Below are 16709 nucleotides of genomic sequence, written 5' to 3'. Positions count from 1 at the left end.
CCTGATGTTCAGCATTTTTGACTGCAAAGTACAAAATCTACCTGAAATATTATTGTCTGGAAAATACATTTCTGTCTTTGATTGTTGGCAGTAGTACAGTAAAAGGTGCGTTCCCATACCGGGAGTCGAACGCGGGCCGCCTGGGTGAAAACCAGGAATCCTAACCGCTAGACCATATGGGAATGGATAGCTACACACTGAGGTATCTATTGAAAAAAATCAGCTCGGGGGCTTGCACAAGAAACGTCTGCAGATTGGCACGTGCATCTTGCCTCGTTAGCGCAGTAGGTAGCGCGTCAGTCTCATAATCTGAAGGTCGTGAGTTCGATCCTCACACGGGGCAGCAGGCTCCTCTTTTCCGAAGAGATTTTGTCAAAATCTTAGAACTTTCCCTTTCAGTTCTAACACGTTTCTGATAAGTAAGGATTTGTGAACCCAAATGACAGATGGGACACATGGGTTGCTGTTTCTCTTGACCCGTTTGCTGTATAAAGAGGCAGATGAGAGTGATTTGAGCTGTTTGACAGCTAAGCGCAAAATCTACCTGAAATACTTTTGTCTGAAAAACACCCGTCAGTAGCGAGCGCGTCAGTCTCATATTCTGAAGTTCGTGAGTTCGATCCTCACACGGGGAAGCGGTCTCCTCTTTTCTGAAGAGATTCTGTCACCAAATTAGAACTTTCCCTTTCAGATTTAAAATGTTTCTGATAAGTAAGAATTTGCGAACCCAAATGACAGACAGGACACATGGGTTGTTGATTCTCTTGACACGTTTGCTCTAAAAGGGGATAGTTGAGATTGATTTGAGCTATGAAACCAAATTAAATCTTGTGCCAAAGTTCATCACAACGAACGGACCAAAAGATGGCGTTCAGAATTTTCGACAGCTTAACGCAAATTCTACCTGAAATACTTTTGTCTGAAAAACACCTTTGTCTTTGAATGTTGGTGGCAGTACAGAAAAGTACATTCCCATACCGGGAGTTGAACCCGGGTCGCCTGGGTGAGAACCAGGAATCCTAACCGCTAGACCATATGGGAAAAGATGTGCTGTCTTATCAGTGACAATCTGAAAAAAAATAAGTTTTCTACTTGGCACAAGCAACTTCTGCAGTTCTATTTGCGCAGCTTGCCTCGTTAACACAGTTGTAAGCAAATCAGTCTCATAAGCTGAAAGATGAACGTTCGATTGTTAGACGGGGTACTGGTCCCTCGTTTTCTCAATCGATTCTGTCTCCATCTTGGCTACAGGGCCACAGATTTTTCCGATTCAGTACCAAAACATAACCAATTTAGTTCCTAAACTGTTTCCACGTACAAGGCACGGGGCAGCTTTCGAATGTGTGTACTAGTTCCAAAGGAGTGTCACTCCCATAGCAGGAAGTAAACCAGTCGACCAGGGATACTAGGTCCTATCCACTTTTCCACGTGGGACAAGTTATACACTAAGCAGCAAGATAAATTAAAAAAAAAAAAAAAAAAGAAGTTTTTGCTTTGATTAAATAGCTTTTACATCACAAAAGAAAAAAGTTGCCACATGAGCATGGTACTTAGCACGTCAGTTGGTAATCTGAAGTTCATGATGTTTTTTCCTCACACGGGGAACTATTCTCCTCCCTTTTCTTGGGATATTGTGTCACCCACTCAGAACTTTCTCACTGAAACGTTTCCGATTCGAAAGGAAACAGGAGCCTTAGTGACAGACAGAACACATGGATTGTTGCGTCCCTTGACGCTTTGGAGTAATAAGGTGTAGTTGAGAATGGTTTAAGCTATGAAACAAAATGAAATCTTGTGCTAAAGGTCAGTAAGAGCCACAAATACCCTGATGTTCAGCATTTTTGACTGCAAAGTACAAAATCTACCTGAAATATTATTGTCTGGAAAATACATTTCTGTCTTTGATTGTTGGCAGTAGTACAGTAAAAGGTGCGTTCCCATACCGGGAGTCGAACACGGGCCGCCTGGGTGAAAACCAGGAATCCTAACCGCTAGACCATATGGGAATGGATAGCTACACACTGAGGTATCTATTGAAAAAAATCAGCTCGGGGGCTTGCACAAGAAACGTCTGCAGATTGGCACGTGCATCTTGCCTCGTTAGCGCAGTAGGTAGCGCGTCAGTCTCATAATCTGAAGGTCGTGAGTTCGATACTCACACGGGGCAGCGGGCTCCTCTTTTCCGAAGAGATATTGTCAAAAACTTAGAACTTTCCCCTTCATTTCTAACACGTTTCTGATAAGTAAGGATTTGTGAACCCAAATGACACATGGGATGCTGGTTCTCTTGACCCGTTTGCTGTATAAAGAGGCAGATGAGAGTGATTTGAGCTATGACAAAAAATTAAATCTTGTGCCAAAGGTCGTCACAATGAATGTAACCAAAAGCTGGTGTTCAGAATGATTGACAGCTAAGCGCAAAATCTACCTGAAATACTTTTGTCTGAAAAACACCCGCGTCAGTCTCATAATCTGAAGGTCGTGAGTTCGATCCTCACACGGGGCAGCAGGCTCCTCTTTTCCGAAGAGATTTTGTCAAAAACTTAGAACTTTCCCTTTCAGTTCTAACACGTTTCTGATAAGTAAGGATTTGTGAACCCAAATGACAGATGGGACACATGGGTTGCTGTTTCTCTTGACCCGTTTGCTGTATAAAGAGGCAGATGAGAGTGATTTGAGCTGTTTGACAGCTAAGCGCAAAATCTACCTGAAATACTTTTGTCTGAAAAACACCCGTCAGTAGCGAGCGCGTCAGTCTCATATTCTGAAGTTCGTGAGTTCGATCCTCACACGGGGAAGCGGTCTCCTCTTTTCTGAAGAGATTCTGTCACCAAATTAGAACTTTCCCTTTCAGATTTAAAATGTTTCTGATAAGTAAGAATTTGCGAACCCAAATGACAGACAGGACACATGGGTTGTTGATTCTCTTGACACGTTTGCTGTAAAAGGGGCTAGTTGAGATTGATTTGAGCTATGAAACCAAATTAAATCTTGTGCCAAAGTTCATCACAACGAACGGACCAAAAGATGGCGTTCAGAATTTTCGACAGCTTAACGCAAATTCTACCTGAAATACTTTTGTCTGAAAAACACCTTTGTCTTTGAATGTTGGTGGCAGTACAGAAAAGTACATTCCCATACCGGGAGTTGAACACGGGCCACCTGGGTGAGAACCAGGAATCCTAACCGCTAGACCATATGGGAAAAGTTGTGCTGTCTTATCAGTGACAATCTGAAAAAAAATAAGTTTTCTACTTGGCACAAGCAACTTCTGCAGTTCTATTTGCGCAGCTTGCCTCGTTAACACAGTTGTAAGCAAATCAGTCTCATAAGCTGAAAGATGAACATTCGATTCTTAGACGGGGTACTGGTCCCTCGTTTTCTCAATCGATTCTGTCTCCATCTTGGCTACAGGGCCACAGATTTTTCCGATTCAGTACCAAAACATAACCAATTTAGTTCCTAAACTGTTTCCACGTACAAGGCACGGGGCAGCTTTCGAATGTGTGTACTAGTTCCAAAGGAGTGTCACTCCCATAGCAGGAAGTAAACCAGTCGACCAGGGATACTAGGTCCTATCCACTTTTCCACGTGGGACAAGTTATACACTAAGCAGCAAGATAAATTAAAAAAAAAAAAAAAAAAGAAGTTTTTGCTTTGATTAAATAGCTTTTACATCACAAAAGAAAAAAGTTGCCACATGAGCATGGTACTTAGCACGTCAGTTGGTAATCTGAAGTTCATGATGTTTTTTCCTCACACGGGGAACTATTCTCCTCCCTTTTCTTGGGATATTGTGTCACCCACTCAGAACTTTCTCACTGAAACGTTTCCGATTCGAAAGGAAACAGGAGCCTTAGTGACAGACAGAACACATGGATTGTTGCGTCCCTTGACGCTTTGGAGTAATAAGGTGTAGTTGAGAATGGTTTAAGCTATGAAACAAAATGAAATCTTGTGCTAAAGGTCAGTAAGAGCCACAAATACCCTGATGTTCAGCATTTTTGACTGCAAAGTACAAAATCTACCTGAAATATTATTGTCTGGAAAATACATTTCTGTCTTTGATTGTTGGCAGTAGTACAGTAAAAGGTGCGTTCCCATACCGGGAGTCGAACACGGGCCGCCTGGGTGAAAACCAGGAATCCTAACCGCTAGACCATATGGGAATGGATAGCTACACACTGAGGTATCTATTGAAAAAAATCAGCTCGGGGGCTTGCACAAGAAACGTCTGCAGATTGGCACGTGCATCTTGCCTCGTTAGCGCAGTAGGTAGCGCGTCAGTCTCATAATCTGAAGGTCGTGAGTTCGATACTCACACGGGGCAGCGGGCTCCTCTTTTCCGAAGAGATATTGTCAAAAACTTAGAACTTTCCCCTTCATTTCTAACACGTTTCTGATAAGTAAGGATTTGTGAACCCAAATGACACATGGGATGCTGGTTCTCTTGACCCGTTTGCTGTATAAAGAGGCAGATGAGAGTGATTTGAGCTATGACAAAAAATTAAATCTTGTGCCAAAGGTCGTCACAATGAATGTAACCAAAAGCTGGTGTTCAGAATGATTGACAGCTAAGCGCAAAATCTACCTGAAATACTTTTGTCTGAAAAACACCCGCGTCAGTCTCATAATCTGAAGGTCGTGAGTTCGATCCTCACACGGGGCAGCAGGCTCCTCTTTTCCGAAGAGATTTTGTCAAAAACTTAGAACTTTCCCTTTCAGTTCTAACACGTTTCTGATAAGTAAGGATTTGTGAACCCAAATGACAGATGGGACACATGGGTTGCTGTTTCTCTTGACCCGTTTGCTGTATAAAGAGGCAGATGAGAGTGATTTGAGCTGTTTGACAGCTAAGCGCAAAATCTACCTGAAATACTTTTGTCTGAAAAACACCCGTCAGTAGCGAGCGCGTCAGTCTCATATTCTGAAGTTCGTGAGTTCGATCCTCACACGGGGAAGCGGTCTCCTCTTTTCTGAAGAGATTCTGTCACCAAATTAGAACTTTCCCTTTCAGATTTAAAATGTTTCTGATAAGTAAGAATTTGCGAACCCAAATGACAGACAGGACACATGGGTTGTTGATTCTCTTGACACGTTTGCTGTAAAAGGGGCTAGTTGAGATTGATTTGAGCTATGAAACCAAATTAAATCTTGTGCCAAAGTTCATCACAACGAACGGACCAAAAGATGGCGTTCAGAATTTTCGACAGCTTAACGCAAATTCTACCTGAAATACTTTTGTCTGAAAAACACCTTTGTCTTTGAATGTTGGTGGCAGTACAGAAAAGTACATTCCCATACCGGGAGTTGAACCCGGGCCACCTGGGTGAGAACCAGGAATCCTAACCGCTAGACCATATGGGAAAAGTTGTGCTGTCTTATCAGTGACAATCTGAAAAAAAATAAGTTTTCTACTTGGCACAAGCAACTTCTGCAGTTCTATTTGCGCAGCTTGCCTCGTTAACACAGTTGTAAGCAAATCAGTCTCATAAGCTGAAAGATGAACGTTCGATTCTTAGACGGGGTACTGGTCCCTCATTTTCTCAATCGATTCTGTCTCCATCTTGGCTACAGGGCCACAGATTTTTCCGATTCAGTACCAAAACATAACCAATTTAGTTCCTAAACTGTTTCCACGTACAAGGCACGGGGCAGCTTTCGAATGTGTGTACTAGTTCCAAAGGAGTGTCACTCCCATAGCAGGAAGTAAACCAGTCGACCAGGGATACTAGGTCCTATCCACTTTTCCACGTGGGACAAGTTATACACTAAGCAGCAAGATAAATTAAAAAAAAAAAAAAAAAAGAAGTTTTTGCTTTGATTAAATAGCTTTTACATCACAAAAGAAAAAAGTTGCCACATGAGCATGGTACTTAGCACGTCAGTTGGTAATCTGAAGTTCATGAGGTTTTTTCCTCACACGTGGAACTATTCTCCCCCCTTTTCTTGGGATATTGTGTCACCCACTCAGAACTTTCTCACTGAAACGTTTCCGATTCGAAAGGAAACAGGAGCCTTAGTGACAGAAAGAACACATGGATTGTTGCGTCCCTTGACGCTTTGGAGTAATAAGGTGTAGTTGAGAATGGTTTAAGCTATGAAACAAAATGAAATCTTGTGCTAAATGTCAGTAAGAGCCACAAATACCCTGATGTTCAGCATTTTTGACTGCAAAGTACAAAATCTACCTGAAATATTATTGTCTGGAAAATACATTTCTGTCTTTGATTGTTGGCAGTAGTACAGTAAAAGGTGCGTTCCCATACCGGGAGTCGAACGCGGGCCGCCTGGGTGAAAACCAGGAATCCTAACCGCTAGACCATATGGGAATGGATAGCTACACACTGAGGTATCTATTGAAAAAAATCAGCTCGGGGGCTTGCACAAGAAACGTCTGCAGATTGGCACGTGCATCTTGCCTCGTTAGCGCAGTAGGTAGCGCGTCAGTCTCATAATCTGAAGGTCGTGAGTTCGATCCTCACACGGGGCAGCAGGCTCCTCTTTTCCGAAGAGATTTTGTCAAAATCTTAGAACTTTCCCTTTCAGTTCTAACACGTTTCTGATAAGTAAGGATTTGTGAACCCAAATGACAGATGGGACACATAGGTTGCTGTTTCTCTTGACCCGTTTGCTGTATAAAGAGGCAGATGAGAGTGATTTGAGCTGTTTGACAGCTAAGCGCAAAATCTACCTGAAATACTTTTGTCTGAAAAACACCCGTCAGTAGCGAGCGCGTCAGTCTCATATTCTGAAGTTCGTGAGTTCGATCCTCACACGGGGAAGCGGTCTCCTCTTTTCTGAAGAGATTCTGTCACCAAATTAGAACTTTCCCTTTCAGATTTAAAATGTTTCTGATAAGTAAGAATTTGCGAACCCAAATGACAGACAGGACACATGGGTTGTTGATTCTCTTGACACGTTTGCTCTAAAAGGGGATAGTTGAGATTGATTTGAGCTATGAAACCAAATTAAATCTTGTGCCAAAGTTCATCACAACGAACGGACCAAAAGATGGCGTTCAGAATTTTCGACAGCTTAACGCAAATTCTACCTGAAATACTTTTGTCTGAAAAACACCTTTGTCTTTGAATGTTGGTGGCAGTACAGAAAAGTACATTCCCATACCGGGAGTTGAACCCGGGTCGCCTGGGTGAGAACCAGGAATCCTAACCGCTAGACCATATGGGAAAAGATGTGCTGTCTTATCAGTGACAATCTGAAAAAAAATAAGTTTTCTACTTGGCACAAGCAACTTCTGCAGTTCTATTTGCGCAGCTTGCCTCGTTAACACAGTTGTAAGCAAATCAGTCTCATAAGCTGAAAGATGAACGTTCGATTGTTAGACGGGGTACTGGTCCCTCGTTTTCTCAATCGATTCTGTCTCCATCTTGGCTACAGGGCCACAGATTTTTCCGATTCAGTACCAAAACATAACCAATTTAGTTCCTAAACTGTTTCCACGTACAAGGCACGGGGCAGCTTTCGAATGTGTGTACTAGTTCCAAAGGAGTGTCACTCCCATAGCAGGAAGTAAACCAGTCGACCAGGGATACTAGGTCCTATCCACTTTTCCACGTGGGACAAGTTATACACTAAGCAGCAAGATAAATTAAAAAAAAAAAAAAAAAAGAAGTTTTTGCTTTGATTAAATAGCTTTTACATCACAAAAGAAAAAAGTTGCCACATGAGCATGGTACTTAGCACGTCAGTTGGTAATCTGAAGTTCATGATGTTTTTTCCTCACACGGGGAACTATTCTCCTCCCTTTTCTTGGGATATTGTGTCACCCACTCAGAACTTTCTCACTGAAACGTTTCCGATTCGAAAGGAAACAGGAGCCTTAGTGACAGACAGAACACATGGATTGTTGCGTCCCTTGACGCTTTGGAGTAATAAGGTGTAGTTGAGAATGGTTTAAGCTATGAAACAAAATGAAATCTTGTGCTAAAGGTCAGTAAGAGCCACAAATACCCTGATGTTCAGCATTTTTGACTGCAAAGTACAAAATCTACCTGAAATATTATTGTCTGGAAAATACATTTCTGTCTTTGATTGTTGGCAGTAGTACAGTAAAAGGTGCGTTCCCATACCGGGAGTCGAACACGGGCCGCCTGGGTGAAAACCAGGAATCCTAACCGCTAGACCATATGGGAATGGATAGCTACACACTGAGGTATCTATTGAAAAAAATCAGCTCGGGGGCTTGCACAAGAAACGTCTGCAGATTGGCACGTGCATCTTGCCTCGTTAGTGCAGTAGGTAGCGCGTCAGTCTCATAATCTGAAGGTCGTGAGTTCGATACTCACACGGGGCAGCGGGCTCCTCTTTTCCGAAGAGATATTGTCAAAAACTTAGAACTTTCCCCTTCATTTCTAACACGTTTCTGATAAGTAAGGATTTGTGAACCCAAATGACACATGGGATGCTGGTTCTCTTGACCCGTTTGCTGTATAAAGAGGCAGATGAGAGTGATTTGAGCTATGACAAAAAATTAAATCTTGTGCCAAAGGTCGTCACAATGAATGTAACCAAAAGCTGGTGTTCAGAATGATTGACAGCTAAGCGCAAAATCTACCTGAAATACTTTTGTCTGAAAAACACCCGCGTCAGTCTCATAATCTGAAGGTCGTGAGTTCGATCCTCACACGGGGCAGCAGGCTCCTCTTTTCCGAAGAGATTTTGTCAAAAACTTAGAACTTTCCCTTTCAGTTCTAACACATTTCTGATAAGTAAGGATTTGTGAACCCAAATGACAGATGGGACACATGGGTTGCTGTTTCTCTTGACCCGTTTGCTGTATAAAGAGGCAGATGAGAGTGATTTGAGCTGTTTGACAGCTAAGCGCAAAATCTACCTGAAATACTTTTGTCTGAAAAACACCCGTCAGTAGCGAGCGCGTCAGTCTCATATTCTGAAGTTCGTGAGTTCGATCCTCACACGGGGAAGCGGTCTCCTCTTTTCTGAAGAGATTCTGTCACCAAATTAGAACTTTCCCTTTCAGATTTAAAATGTTTCTGATAAGTAAGAATTTGCGAACCCAAATGACAGACAGGACACATGGGTTGTTGATTCTCTTGACACGTTTGCTGTAAAAGGGGCTAGTTGAGATTGATTTGAGCTATGAAACCAAATTAAATCTTGTGCCAAAGTTCATCACAACGAACGGACCAAAAGATGGCGTTCAGAATTTTCGACAGCTTAACGCAAATTCTACCTGAAATACTTTTGTCTGAAAAACACCTTTGTCTTTGAATGTTGGTGGCAGTACAGAAAAGTACATTCCCATACCGGGAGTTGAACCCGGGCCACCTGGGTGAGAACCAGGAATCCTAACCGCTAGACCATATGGGAAAAGTTGTGCTGTCTTATCAGTGACAATCTGAAAAAAAATAAGTTTTCTACTTGGCACAAGCAACTTCTGCAGTTCTATTTGCGCAGCTTGCCTCGTTAACACAGTTGTAAGCAAATCAGTCTCATAAGCTGAAAGATGAACGTTCGATTCTTAGACGGGGTACTGGTCCCTCGTTTTCTCAATCGATTCTGTCTCCATCTTGGCTACAGGGCCACAGATTTTTCCGATTCAGTACCAAAACATAACCAATTTAGTTCCTAAACTGTTTCCACGTACAAGGCATGGGGCAGCTTTTGAATGTGTGTACTAGTTCCAAAGGAGTGTCACTCCCATAGCAGGAAGTAAACCAGTCGGCCAGGGATACTAGGTCCTATCCACTTTTCCACGTGGGACAAGTTATACACTAAGCAGCAAGATAAATTAAAAAAAAAAAAAAAAAGAAGTTTTTGCTTTGATTAAATAGCTTTTACATCACAAAAGAAAAAAGTTGCCACATGAGCATGGTACTTAGCACGTCAGTTGGTAATCTGAAGTTCATGAGGTTTTTTCCTCACACGTGGAACTATTCTCCCCCCTTTTCTTGGGATATTGTGTCACCCACTCAGAACTTTCTCAATGAAACGTTTCCGATTCGAAAGGAAACAGGAGCCTTAGTGACAGAAAGAACACATGGATTGTTGCGTCCCTTGACGCTTTGGAGTAATAAGGTGTAGTTGAGAATGGTTTAAGCTATGAAACAAAATGAAATCTTGTGCTAAAGGTCAGTAAGAGCCACAAATACCCTGATGTTCAGCATTTTTGACTGCAAAGTAATAAATCTACCTGAAATATTATTGTCTGGAAAATACATTTCTGTCTTTGATTGTTGGCAGTAGTACAGTAAAAGGTGCGTTCCCATACCGGGAGTTGAACCCGGCTCTCCTGGGTGAGAACCAGGAATCCTAACCGCTAGACCATATGGGAAAAGATGTGCTGTCTTATCAGTGACAATCTGAAAAAAAATAAGTTTTCTACTTGGCACAAGCAACTTCTGCAGTTCTATTTGCGCAGCTTGCCTCGTTAACACAGTTGTAAGCAAATCAGTCTCATAAGCTGAAAGATGAACGTTCGATTCTTAGACGGGGTACTGGTCCCTCGTTTTCTCAATCGATTCTGTCTCCATCTTGGCTACAGGGCCACAGATTTTTCCGATTCAGTACCAAAACATAACCAATTTAGTTCCTAAACTGTTTCCACGTACAAGGCATGGGGCAGCTTTTGAATGTGTGTACTAGTTCCAAAGGAGTGTCACTCCCATAGCAGGAAGTAAACCAGTCGACCAGGGATACTAGGTCCTATCCACTTTTCCACGTGGGACAAGTTATACACTAAGCAGCAAGATAAATTAAAAAAAAAAAAAAAAAAAAAGAAGTTTTTGCTTTGATTAAATAGCTTTTACATCACAAAAGAAAAAAGTTGCCACATGAGCATGGTACTTAGCACGTCAGTTGGTAATCTGAAGTTCATGAGGTTTTTTCCTCACACGTGGAACTATTCTCCCCCCTTTTCTTGGGATATTGTGTCACCCACTCAGAACTTTCTCACTGAAACGTTTCCGATTCGAAAGGAAACAGGAGCCTTAGTGACAGAAAGAACACATGGATTGTTGCGTCCCTTGACGCTTTGGAGTAATAAGGTGTAGTTGAGAATGGTTTAAGCTATGAAACAAAATGAAATCTTGTGCTAAATGTCAGTAAGAGCCACAAATACCCTGATGTTCAGCATTTTTGACTGCAAAGTACAAAATCTACCTGAAATATTATTGTCTGGAAAATACATTTCTGTCTTTGATTGTTGGCAGTAGTACAGTAAAAGGTGCGTTCCCATACCGGGAGTCGAACGCGGGCCGCCTGGGTGAAAACCAGGAATCCTAACCGCTAGACCACATGGGAATGGATAGCTACACACTGAGGTATCTATTGAAAAAAATCAGCTCGGGGGCTTGCACAAGAAACGTCTGCAGATTGGCACGTGCATCTTGCCTCGTTAGCGCAGTAGGTAGCGCGTCAGTCTCATAATCTGAAGGTCGTGAGTTCGATCCTCACACGGGGCAGCAGGCTCCTCTTTTCCGAAGAGATTTTGTCAAAATCTTAGAACTTTCCCTTTCAGTTCTAACACGTTTCTGATAAGTAAGGATTTGTGAACCCAAATGACAGATGGGACACATGGGTTGCTGTTTCTCTTGACCCGTTTGCTGTATAAAGAGGCAGATGAGAGTGATTTGAGCTGTTTGACAGCTAAGCGCAAAATCTACCTGAAATACTTTTGTCTGAAAAACACCCGTCAGTAGCGAGCGCGTCAGTCTCATATTCTGAAGTTCGTGAGTTCGATCCTCACACGGGGAAGCGGTCTCCTCTTTTCTGAAGAGATTCTGTCACCAAATTAGAACTTTCCCTTTCAGATTTAAAATGTTTCTGATAAGTAAGAATTTGCGAACCCAAATGACAGACAGGACACATGGGTTGTTGATTCTCTTGACACGTTTGCTCTAAAAGGGGATAGTTGAGATTGATTTGAGCTATGAAACCAAATTAAATCTTGTGCCAAAGTTCATCACAACGAACGGACCAAAAGATGGCGTTCAGAATTTTCGACAGCTTAACGCAAATTCTACCTGAAATACTTTTGTCTGAAAAACACCTTTGTCTTTGAATGTTGGTGGCAGTACAGAAAAGTACATTCCCATACCGGGAGTTGAACCCGGGTCGCCTGGGTGAGAACCAGGAATCCTAACCGCTAGACCATATGGGAAAAGATGTGCTGTCTTATCAGTGACAATCTGAAAAAAAATAAGTTTTCTACTTGGCACAAGCAACTTCTGCAGTTCTATTTGCGCAGCTTGCCTCGTTAACACAGTTGTAAGCAAATCAGTCTCATAAGCTGAAAGATGAACGTTCGATTGTTAGACGGGGTACTGGTCCCTCGTTTTCTCAATCGATTCTGTCTCCATCTTGGCTACAGGGCCACAGATTTTTCCGATTCAGTACCAAAACATAACCAATTTAGTTCCTAAACTGTTTCCACGTACAAGGCACGGGGCAGCTTTCGAATGTGTGTACTAGTTCCAAAGGAGTGTCACTCCCATAGCAGGAAGTAAACCAGTCGACCAGGGATACTAGGTCCTATCCACTTTTCCACGTGGGACAAGTTATACACTAAGCAGCAAGATAAATTAAAAAAAAAAAAAAAAAAGAAGTTTTTGCTTTGATTAAATAGCTTTTACATCACAAAAGAAAAAAGTTGCCACATGAGCATGGTACTTAGCACGTCAGTTGGTAATCTGAAGTTCATGATGTTTTTTCCTCACACGGGGAACTATTCTCCTCCCTTTTCTTGGGATATTGTGTCACCCACTCAGAACTTTCTCACTGAAACGTTTCCGATTCGAAAGGAAACAGGAGCCTTAGTGACAGACAGAACACATGGATTGTTGCGTCCCTTGACGCTTTGGAGTAATAAGGTGTGGTTGAGAATGGTTTAAGCTATGAAACAAAATGAAATCTTGTGCTAAAGGTCAGTAAGAGCCACAAATACCCTGATGTTCAGCATTTTTGACTGCAAAGTACAAAATCTACCTGAAATATTATTGTCTGGAAAATACATTTCTGTCTTTGATTGTTGGCAGTAGTACAGTAAAAGGTGCGTTCCCATACCGGGAGTCGAACACGGGCCGCCTGGGTGAAAACCAGGAATCCTAACCGCTAGACCATATGGGAATGGATAGCTACACACTGAGGTATCTATTGAAAAAAATCAGCTCGGGGGCTTGCACAAGAAACGTCTGCAGATTGGCACGTGCATCTTGCCTCGTTAGCGCAGTAGGTAGCGCGTCAGTCTCATAATCTGAAGGTCGTGAGTTCGATACTCACACGGGGCAGCGGGCTCCTCTTTTCCGAAGAGATATTGTCAAAAACTTAGAACTTTCCCCTTCATTTCTAACACGTTTCTGATAAGTAAGGATTTGTGAACCCAAATGACACATGGGATGCTGGTTCTCTTGACCCGTTTGCTGTATAAAGAGGCAGATGAGAGTGATTTGAGCTATGACAAAAAATTAAATCTTGTGCCAAAGGTCGTCACAATGAATGTAACCAAAAGCTGGTGTTCAGAATGATTGACAGCTAAGCGCAAAATCTACCTGAAATACTTTTGTCTGAAAAACACCCGCGTCAGTCTCATAATCTGAAGGTCGTGAGTTCGATCCTCACACGGGGCAGCAGGCTCCTCTTTTCCGAAGAGATTTTGTCAAAAACTTAGAACTTTCCCTTTCAGTTCTAACACGTTTCTGATAAGTAAGGATTTGTGAACCCAAATGACAGATGGGACACATGGGTTGCTGTTTCTCTTGACCCGTTTGCTGTATAAAGAGGCAGATGAGAGTGATTTGAGCTGTTTGACAGCTAAGCGCAAAATCTACCTGAAATACTTTTGTCTGAAAAACACCCGTCAGTAGCGAGCGCGTCAGTCTCATATTCTGAAGTTCGTGAGTTCGATCCTCACACGGGGAAGCGGTCTCCTCTTTTCTGAAGAGATTCTGTCACCAAATTAGAACTTTCCCTTTCAGATTTAAAATGTTTCTGATAAGTAAGAATTTGCGAACCCAAATGACAGACAGGACACATGGGTTGTTGATTCTCTTGACACGTTTGCTGTAAAAGGGGCTAGTTGAGATTGATTTGAGCTATGAAACCAAATTAAATCTTGTGCCAAAGTTCATCACAACGAACGGACCAAAAGATGGCGTTCAGAATTTTCGACAGCTTAACGCAAATTCTACCTGAAATACTTTTGTCTGAAAAACACCTTTGTCTTTGAATGTTGGTGGCAGTACAGAAAAGTACATTCCCATACCGGGAGTTGAACCCGGGGCACCTGGGTGAGAACCAGGAATCCTAACCGCTAGACCATATGGGAAAAGTTGTGCTGTCTTATCAGTGACAATCTGAAAAAAAATAAGTTTTCTACTTGGCACAAGCAACTTCTGCAGTTCTATTTGCGCAGCTTGCCTCGTTAACACAGTTGTAAGCAAATCAGTCTCATAAGCTGAAAGATGAACGTTCGATTCTTAGACGGGGTACTGGTCCCTCGTTTTCTCAATCGATTCTGTCTCCATCTTGGCTACAGGGCCACAGATTTTTCCGATTCAGTACCAAAACATAACCAATTTAGTTCCTAAACTGTTTCCACGTACAAGGCATGGGGCAGCTTTTGAATGTGTGTACTAGTTCCAAAGGAGTGTCACTCCCATAGCAGGAAGTAAACCAGTCGGCCAGGGATACTAGGTCCTATCCACTTTTCCACGTGGGACAAGTTATACACTAAGCAGCAAGATAAATTAAAAAAAAAAAAAAAAAAAAAAAGAAGTTTTTGCTTTGATTAAATAGCTTTTACATCACAAAAGAAAAAAGTTGCCACATGAGCATGGTACTTAGCACGTCAGTTGGTAATCTGAAGTTCATGAGGTTTTTTCCTCACACGTGGAACTATTCTCCCCCCTTTTCTTGGGATATTGTGTCACCCACTCAGAACTTTCTCAATGAAACGTTTCCGATTCGAAAGGAAACAGGAGCCTTAGTGACAGAAAGAACACATGGATTGTTGCGTCCCTTGACGCTTTGGAGTAATAAGGTGTAGTTGAGAATGGTTTAAGCTATGAAACAAAATGAAATCTTGTGCTAAAGGTCAGTAAGAGCCACAAATACCCTGATGTTCAGCATTTTTGACTGCAAAGTAATAAATCTACCTGAAATATTATTGTCTGGAAAATACATTTCTGTCTTTGATTGTTGGCAGTAGTACAGTAAAAGGTGCGTTCCCATACCGGGAGTTGAACCCGGCCCGCCTGGGTGAGAACCAGGAATCCTAACCGCTAGACCATATGGGAAAAGATGTGCTGTCTTATCAGTGACAATCTGAAAAAAAATAAGTTTTCTACTTGGCACAAGCAACTTCTGCAGTTCTATTTGCGCAGCTTGCCTCGTTAACACAGTTGTAAGCAAATCAGTCTCATAAGCTGAAAGATGAACGTTCGATTCTTAGACGGGGTACTGGTCCCTCGTTTTCTCAATCGATTCTGTCTCCATCTTGGCTACAGGGCCACAGATTTTTCCGATTCAGTACCAAAACATAACCAATTTAGTTCCTAAACTGTTTCCACGTACAAGGCACGGGGCAGCTTTCGAATGTGTGTACTAGTTCCAAAGGAGTGTCACTCCCATAGCAGGAAGTAAACCAGTCGACCAGGGATACTAGGTCCTATCCACTTTTCCACGTGGGACAAGTTATACACTAAGCAGCAAGATAAATTAAAAAAAAAAAAAAAAAAGAAGTTTTTGCTTTGATTAAATAGCTTTTACATCACAAAAGAAAAAAGTTGCCACATGAGCATGGTACTTAGCACGTCAGTTGGTAATCTGAAGTTCATGATGTTTTTTCCTCACACGGGGAACTATTCTCCTCCCTTTTCTTGGGATATTGTGTCACCCACTCAGAACTTTCTCACTGAAACGTTTCCGATTCGAAAGGAAACAGGAGCCTTAGTGACAGACAGAACACATGGATTGTTGCGTCCCTTGACGCTTTGGAGTAATAAGGTGTAGTTGAGAATGGTTTAAGCTATGAAACAAAATGAAATCTTGTGCTAAAGGTCAGTAAGAGCCACAAATACCCTGATGTTCAGCATTTTTGACTGCAAAGTACAAAATCTACCTGAAATATTATTGTCTGGAAAATACATTTCTGTCTTTGATTGTTGGCAGTAGTACAGTAAAAGGCGCGTTCCCATACCGGGAGTCGAACACGGGCCGCCTGGGTGAAAACCAGGAATCCTAACCGCTAGACCATACGGGAATGGATAGCTACACACTGAGGTATCTATTGAAAAAAATCAGCTCGGGGGCTTGCACAAGAAACGTCTGCAGATTGGCACGTGCATCTTGCCTCGTTAGCGCAGTAGGTAGCGCGTCAGTCTCATAATCTGAAGGTCGTGAGTTCGATACTCACACGGGGCAGCGGGCTCCTCTTTTCCGAAGAGATATTGTCAAAAACTTAGAACTTTCCCCTTCATTTCTAACACGTTTCTGATAAGTAAGGATTTGTGAACCCAAATGACACATGGGATGCTGGTTCTCTTGACCCGTTTGCTGTATAAAGAGGCAGATGAGAGTGATTTGAGCTATGACAAAAAATTAAATCTTGTGCCAAAGGTCGTCACAATGAATGTAACCAAAAGCTGGTGTTCAGAATGATTGACAGCTAAGCGCAAAATCTACCTGAAATACTTTTGTCTGAAAAACACCCGCGTCAGTCTCATAAT

At 42.2% G+C, this 16709-nt stretch overlaps 25 non-coding genes across 25 annotated transcripts; 8 read left to right on the top strand and 17 right to left on the bottom strand.

Annotated features, from left to right (window-relative positions):
* Nucleotides 1-110: 110 nt before the first annotated feature.
* Nucleotides 111-182, bottom strand: TRNAE-UUC (transfer RNA glutamic acid (anticodon UUC)). Its single transcript has one exon. It is a non-coding gene; the product is annotated as a tRNA-Glu (tRNA).
* An 88-nt stretch (nucleotides 183-270) lies between these two features.
* On the top strand, nucleotides 271-343 carry TRNAM-CAU (transfer RNA methionine (anticodon CAU)). The gene has a single exon. It is a non-coding gene; the product is annotated as a tRNA-Met (tRNA).
* A 626-nt stretch (nucleotides 344-969) lies between these two features.
* Nucleotides 970-1041, bottom strand: TRNAE-CUC (transfer RNA glutamic acid (anticodon CUC)). Its single transcript has one exon. It is a non-coding gene; the product is annotated as a tRNA-Glu (tRNA).
* An 893-nt stretch (nucleotides 1042-1934) lies between these two features.
* Nucleotides 1935-2006, bottom strand: TRNAE-UUC (transfer RNA glutamic acid (anticodon UUC)). Its single transcript has one exon. It is a non-coding gene; the product is annotated as a tRNA-Glu (tRNA).
* An 88-nt stretch (nucleotides 2007-2094) lies between these two features.
* TRNAM-CAU (transfer RNA methionine (anticodon CAU)) lies at nucleotides 2095-2167 on the top strand. Its single transcript has one exon. It is a non-coding gene; the product is annotated as a tRNA-Met (tRNA).
* A 965-nt stretch (nucleotides 2168-3132) lies between these two features.
* Nucleotides 3133-3204, bottom strand: TRNAE-CUC (transfer RNA glutamic acid (anticodon CUC)). Its single transcript has one exon. It is a non-coding gene; the product is annotated as a tRNA-Glu (tRNA).
* Nucleotides 3205-4097: 893 nt separating this feature from the next.
* Nucleotides 4098-4169, bottom strand: TRNAE-UUC (transfer RNA glutamic acid (anticodon UUC)). The gene has a single exon. It is a non-coding gene; the product is annotated as a tRNA-Glu (tRNA).
* Nucleotides 4170-4257: 88 nt separating this feature from the next.
* TRNAM-CAU (transfer RNA methionine (anticodon CAU)) lies at nucleotides 4258-4330 on the top strand. Its single transcript has one exon. It is a non-coding gene; the product is annotated as a tRNA-Met (tRNA).
* Nucleotides 4331-5295: 965 nt separating this feature from the next.
* On the bottom strand, nucleotides 5296-5367 carry TRNAE-CUC (transfer RNA glutamic acid (anticodon CUC)). Its single transcript has one exon. It is a non-coding gene; the product is annotated as a tRNA-Glu (tRNA).
* Nucleotides 5368-6260: 893 nt separating this feature from the next.
* TRNAE-UUC (transfer RNA glutamic acid (anticodon UUC)) lies at nucleotides 6261-6332 on the bottom strand. Its single transcript has one exon. It is a non-coding gene; the product is annotated as a tRNA-Glu (tRNA).
* Nucleotides 6333-6420: 88 nt separating this feature from the next.
* On the top strand, nucleotides 6421-6493 carry TRNAM-CAU (transfer RNA methionine (anticodon CAU)). Its single transcript has one exon. It is a non-coding gene; the product is annotated as a tRNA-Met (tRNA).
* Nucleotides 6494-7119: 626 nt separating this feature from the next.
* Nucleotides 7120-7191, bottom strand: TRNAE-CUC (transfer RNA glutamic acid (anticodon CUC)). The gene has a single exon. It is a non-coding gene; the product is annotated as a tRNA-Glu (tRNA).
* An 893-nt stretch (nucleotides 7192-8084) lies between these two features.
* Nucleotides 8085-8156, bottom strand: TRNAE-UUC (transfer RNA glutamic acid (anticodon UUC)). The gene has a single exon. It is a non-coding gene; the product is annotated as a tRNA-Glu (tRNA).
* Nucleotides 8157-8244: 88 nt separating this feature from the next.
* On the top strand, nucleotides 8245-8317 carry TRNAM-CAU (transfer RNA methionine (anticodon CAU)). Its single transcript has one exon. It is a non-coding gene; the product is annotated as a tRNA-Met (tRNA).
* Nucleotides 8318-9282: 965 nt separating this feature from the next.
* Nucleotides 9283-9354, bottom strand: TRNAE-CUC (transfer RNA glutamic acid (anticodon CUC)). The gene has a single exon. It is a non-coding gene; the product is annotated as a tRNA-Glu (tRNA).
* Nucleotides 9355-10246: 892 nt separating this feature from the next.
* Nucleotides 10247-10318, bottom strand: TRNAE-CUC (transfer RNA glutamic acid (anticodon CUC)). The gene has a single exon. It is a non-coding gene; the product is annotated as a tRNA-Glu (tRNA).
* Nucleotides 10319-11214: 896 nt separating this feature from the next.
* On the bottom strand, nucleotides 11215-11286 carry TRNAE-UUC (transfer RNA glutamic acid (anticodon UUC)). The gene has a single exon. It is a non-coding gene; the product is annotated as a tRNA-Glu (tRNA).
* An 88-nt stretch (nucleotides 11287-11374) lies between these two features.
* On the top strand, nucleotides 11375-11447 carry TRNAM-CAU (transfer RNA methionine (anticodon CAU)). Its single transcript has one exon. It is a non-coding gene; the product is annotated as a tRNA-Met (tRNA).
* A 626-nt stretch (nucleotides 11448-12073) lies between these two features.
* On the bottom strand, nucleotides 12074-12145 carry TRNAE-CUC (transfer RNA glutamic acid (anticodon CUC)). The gene has a single exon. It is a non-coding gene; the product is annotated as a tRNA-Glu (tRNA).
* An 893-nt stretch (nucleotides 12146-13038) lies between these two features.
* TRNAE-UUC (transfer RNA glutamic acid (anticodon UUC)) lies at nucleotides 13039-13110 on the bottom strand. Its single transcript has one exon. It is a non-coding gene; the product is annotated as a tRNA-Glu (tRNA).
* An 88-nt stretch (nucleotides 13111-13198) lies between these two features.
* On the top strand, nucleotides 13199-13271 carry TRNAM-CAU (transfer RNA methionine (anticodon CAU)). Its single transcript has one exon. It is a non-coding gene; the product is annotated as a tRNA-Met (tRNA).
* A 965-nt stretch (nucleotides 13272-14236) lies between these two features.
* TRNAE-CUC (transfer RNA glutamic acid (anticodon CUC)) lies at nucleotides 14237-14308 on the bottom strand. Its single transcript has one exon. It is a non-coding gene; the product is annotated as a tRNA-Glu (tRNA).
* Nucleotides 14309-15206: 898 nt separating this feature from the next.
* On the bottom strand, nucleotides 15207-15278 carry TRNAE-CUC (transfer RNA glutamic acid (anticodon CUC)). Its single transcript has one exon. It is a non-coding gene; the product is annotated as a tRNA-Glu (tRNA).
* An 893-nt stretch (nucleotides 15279-16171) lies between these two features.
* On the bottom strand, nucleotides 16172-16243 carry TRNAE-UUC (transfer RNA glutamic acid (anticodon UUC)). Its single transcript has one exon. It is a non-coding gene; the product is annotated as a tRNA-Glu (tRNA).
* Nucleotides 16244-16331: 88 nt separating this feature from the next.
* Nucleotides 16332-16404, top strand: TRNAM-CAU (transfer RNA methionine (anticodon CAU)). Its single transcript has one exon. It is a non-coding gene; the product is annotated as a tRNA-Met (tRNA).
* The last annotated feature ends 305 nt before the right edge of the window (nucleotides 16405-16709 follow it).

Source organism: Dendrobates tinctorius, unplaced genomic scaffold, assembly GCF_039654945.1.
Source record: "Dendrobates tinctorius isolate UK_male_01 unplaced genomic scaffold, ASM3965494v1 ptg000272l, whole genome shotgun sequence".
Classification (NCBI taxonomy): Eukaryota; Metazoa; Chordata; class Amphibia; order Anura; family Dendrobatidae; genus Dendrobates; species Dendrobates tinctorius.
The sequence above is the reverse complement of the archived record's forward strand: the minus strand, read 5'-3'. Positions and strand labels throughout refer to the sequence as shown.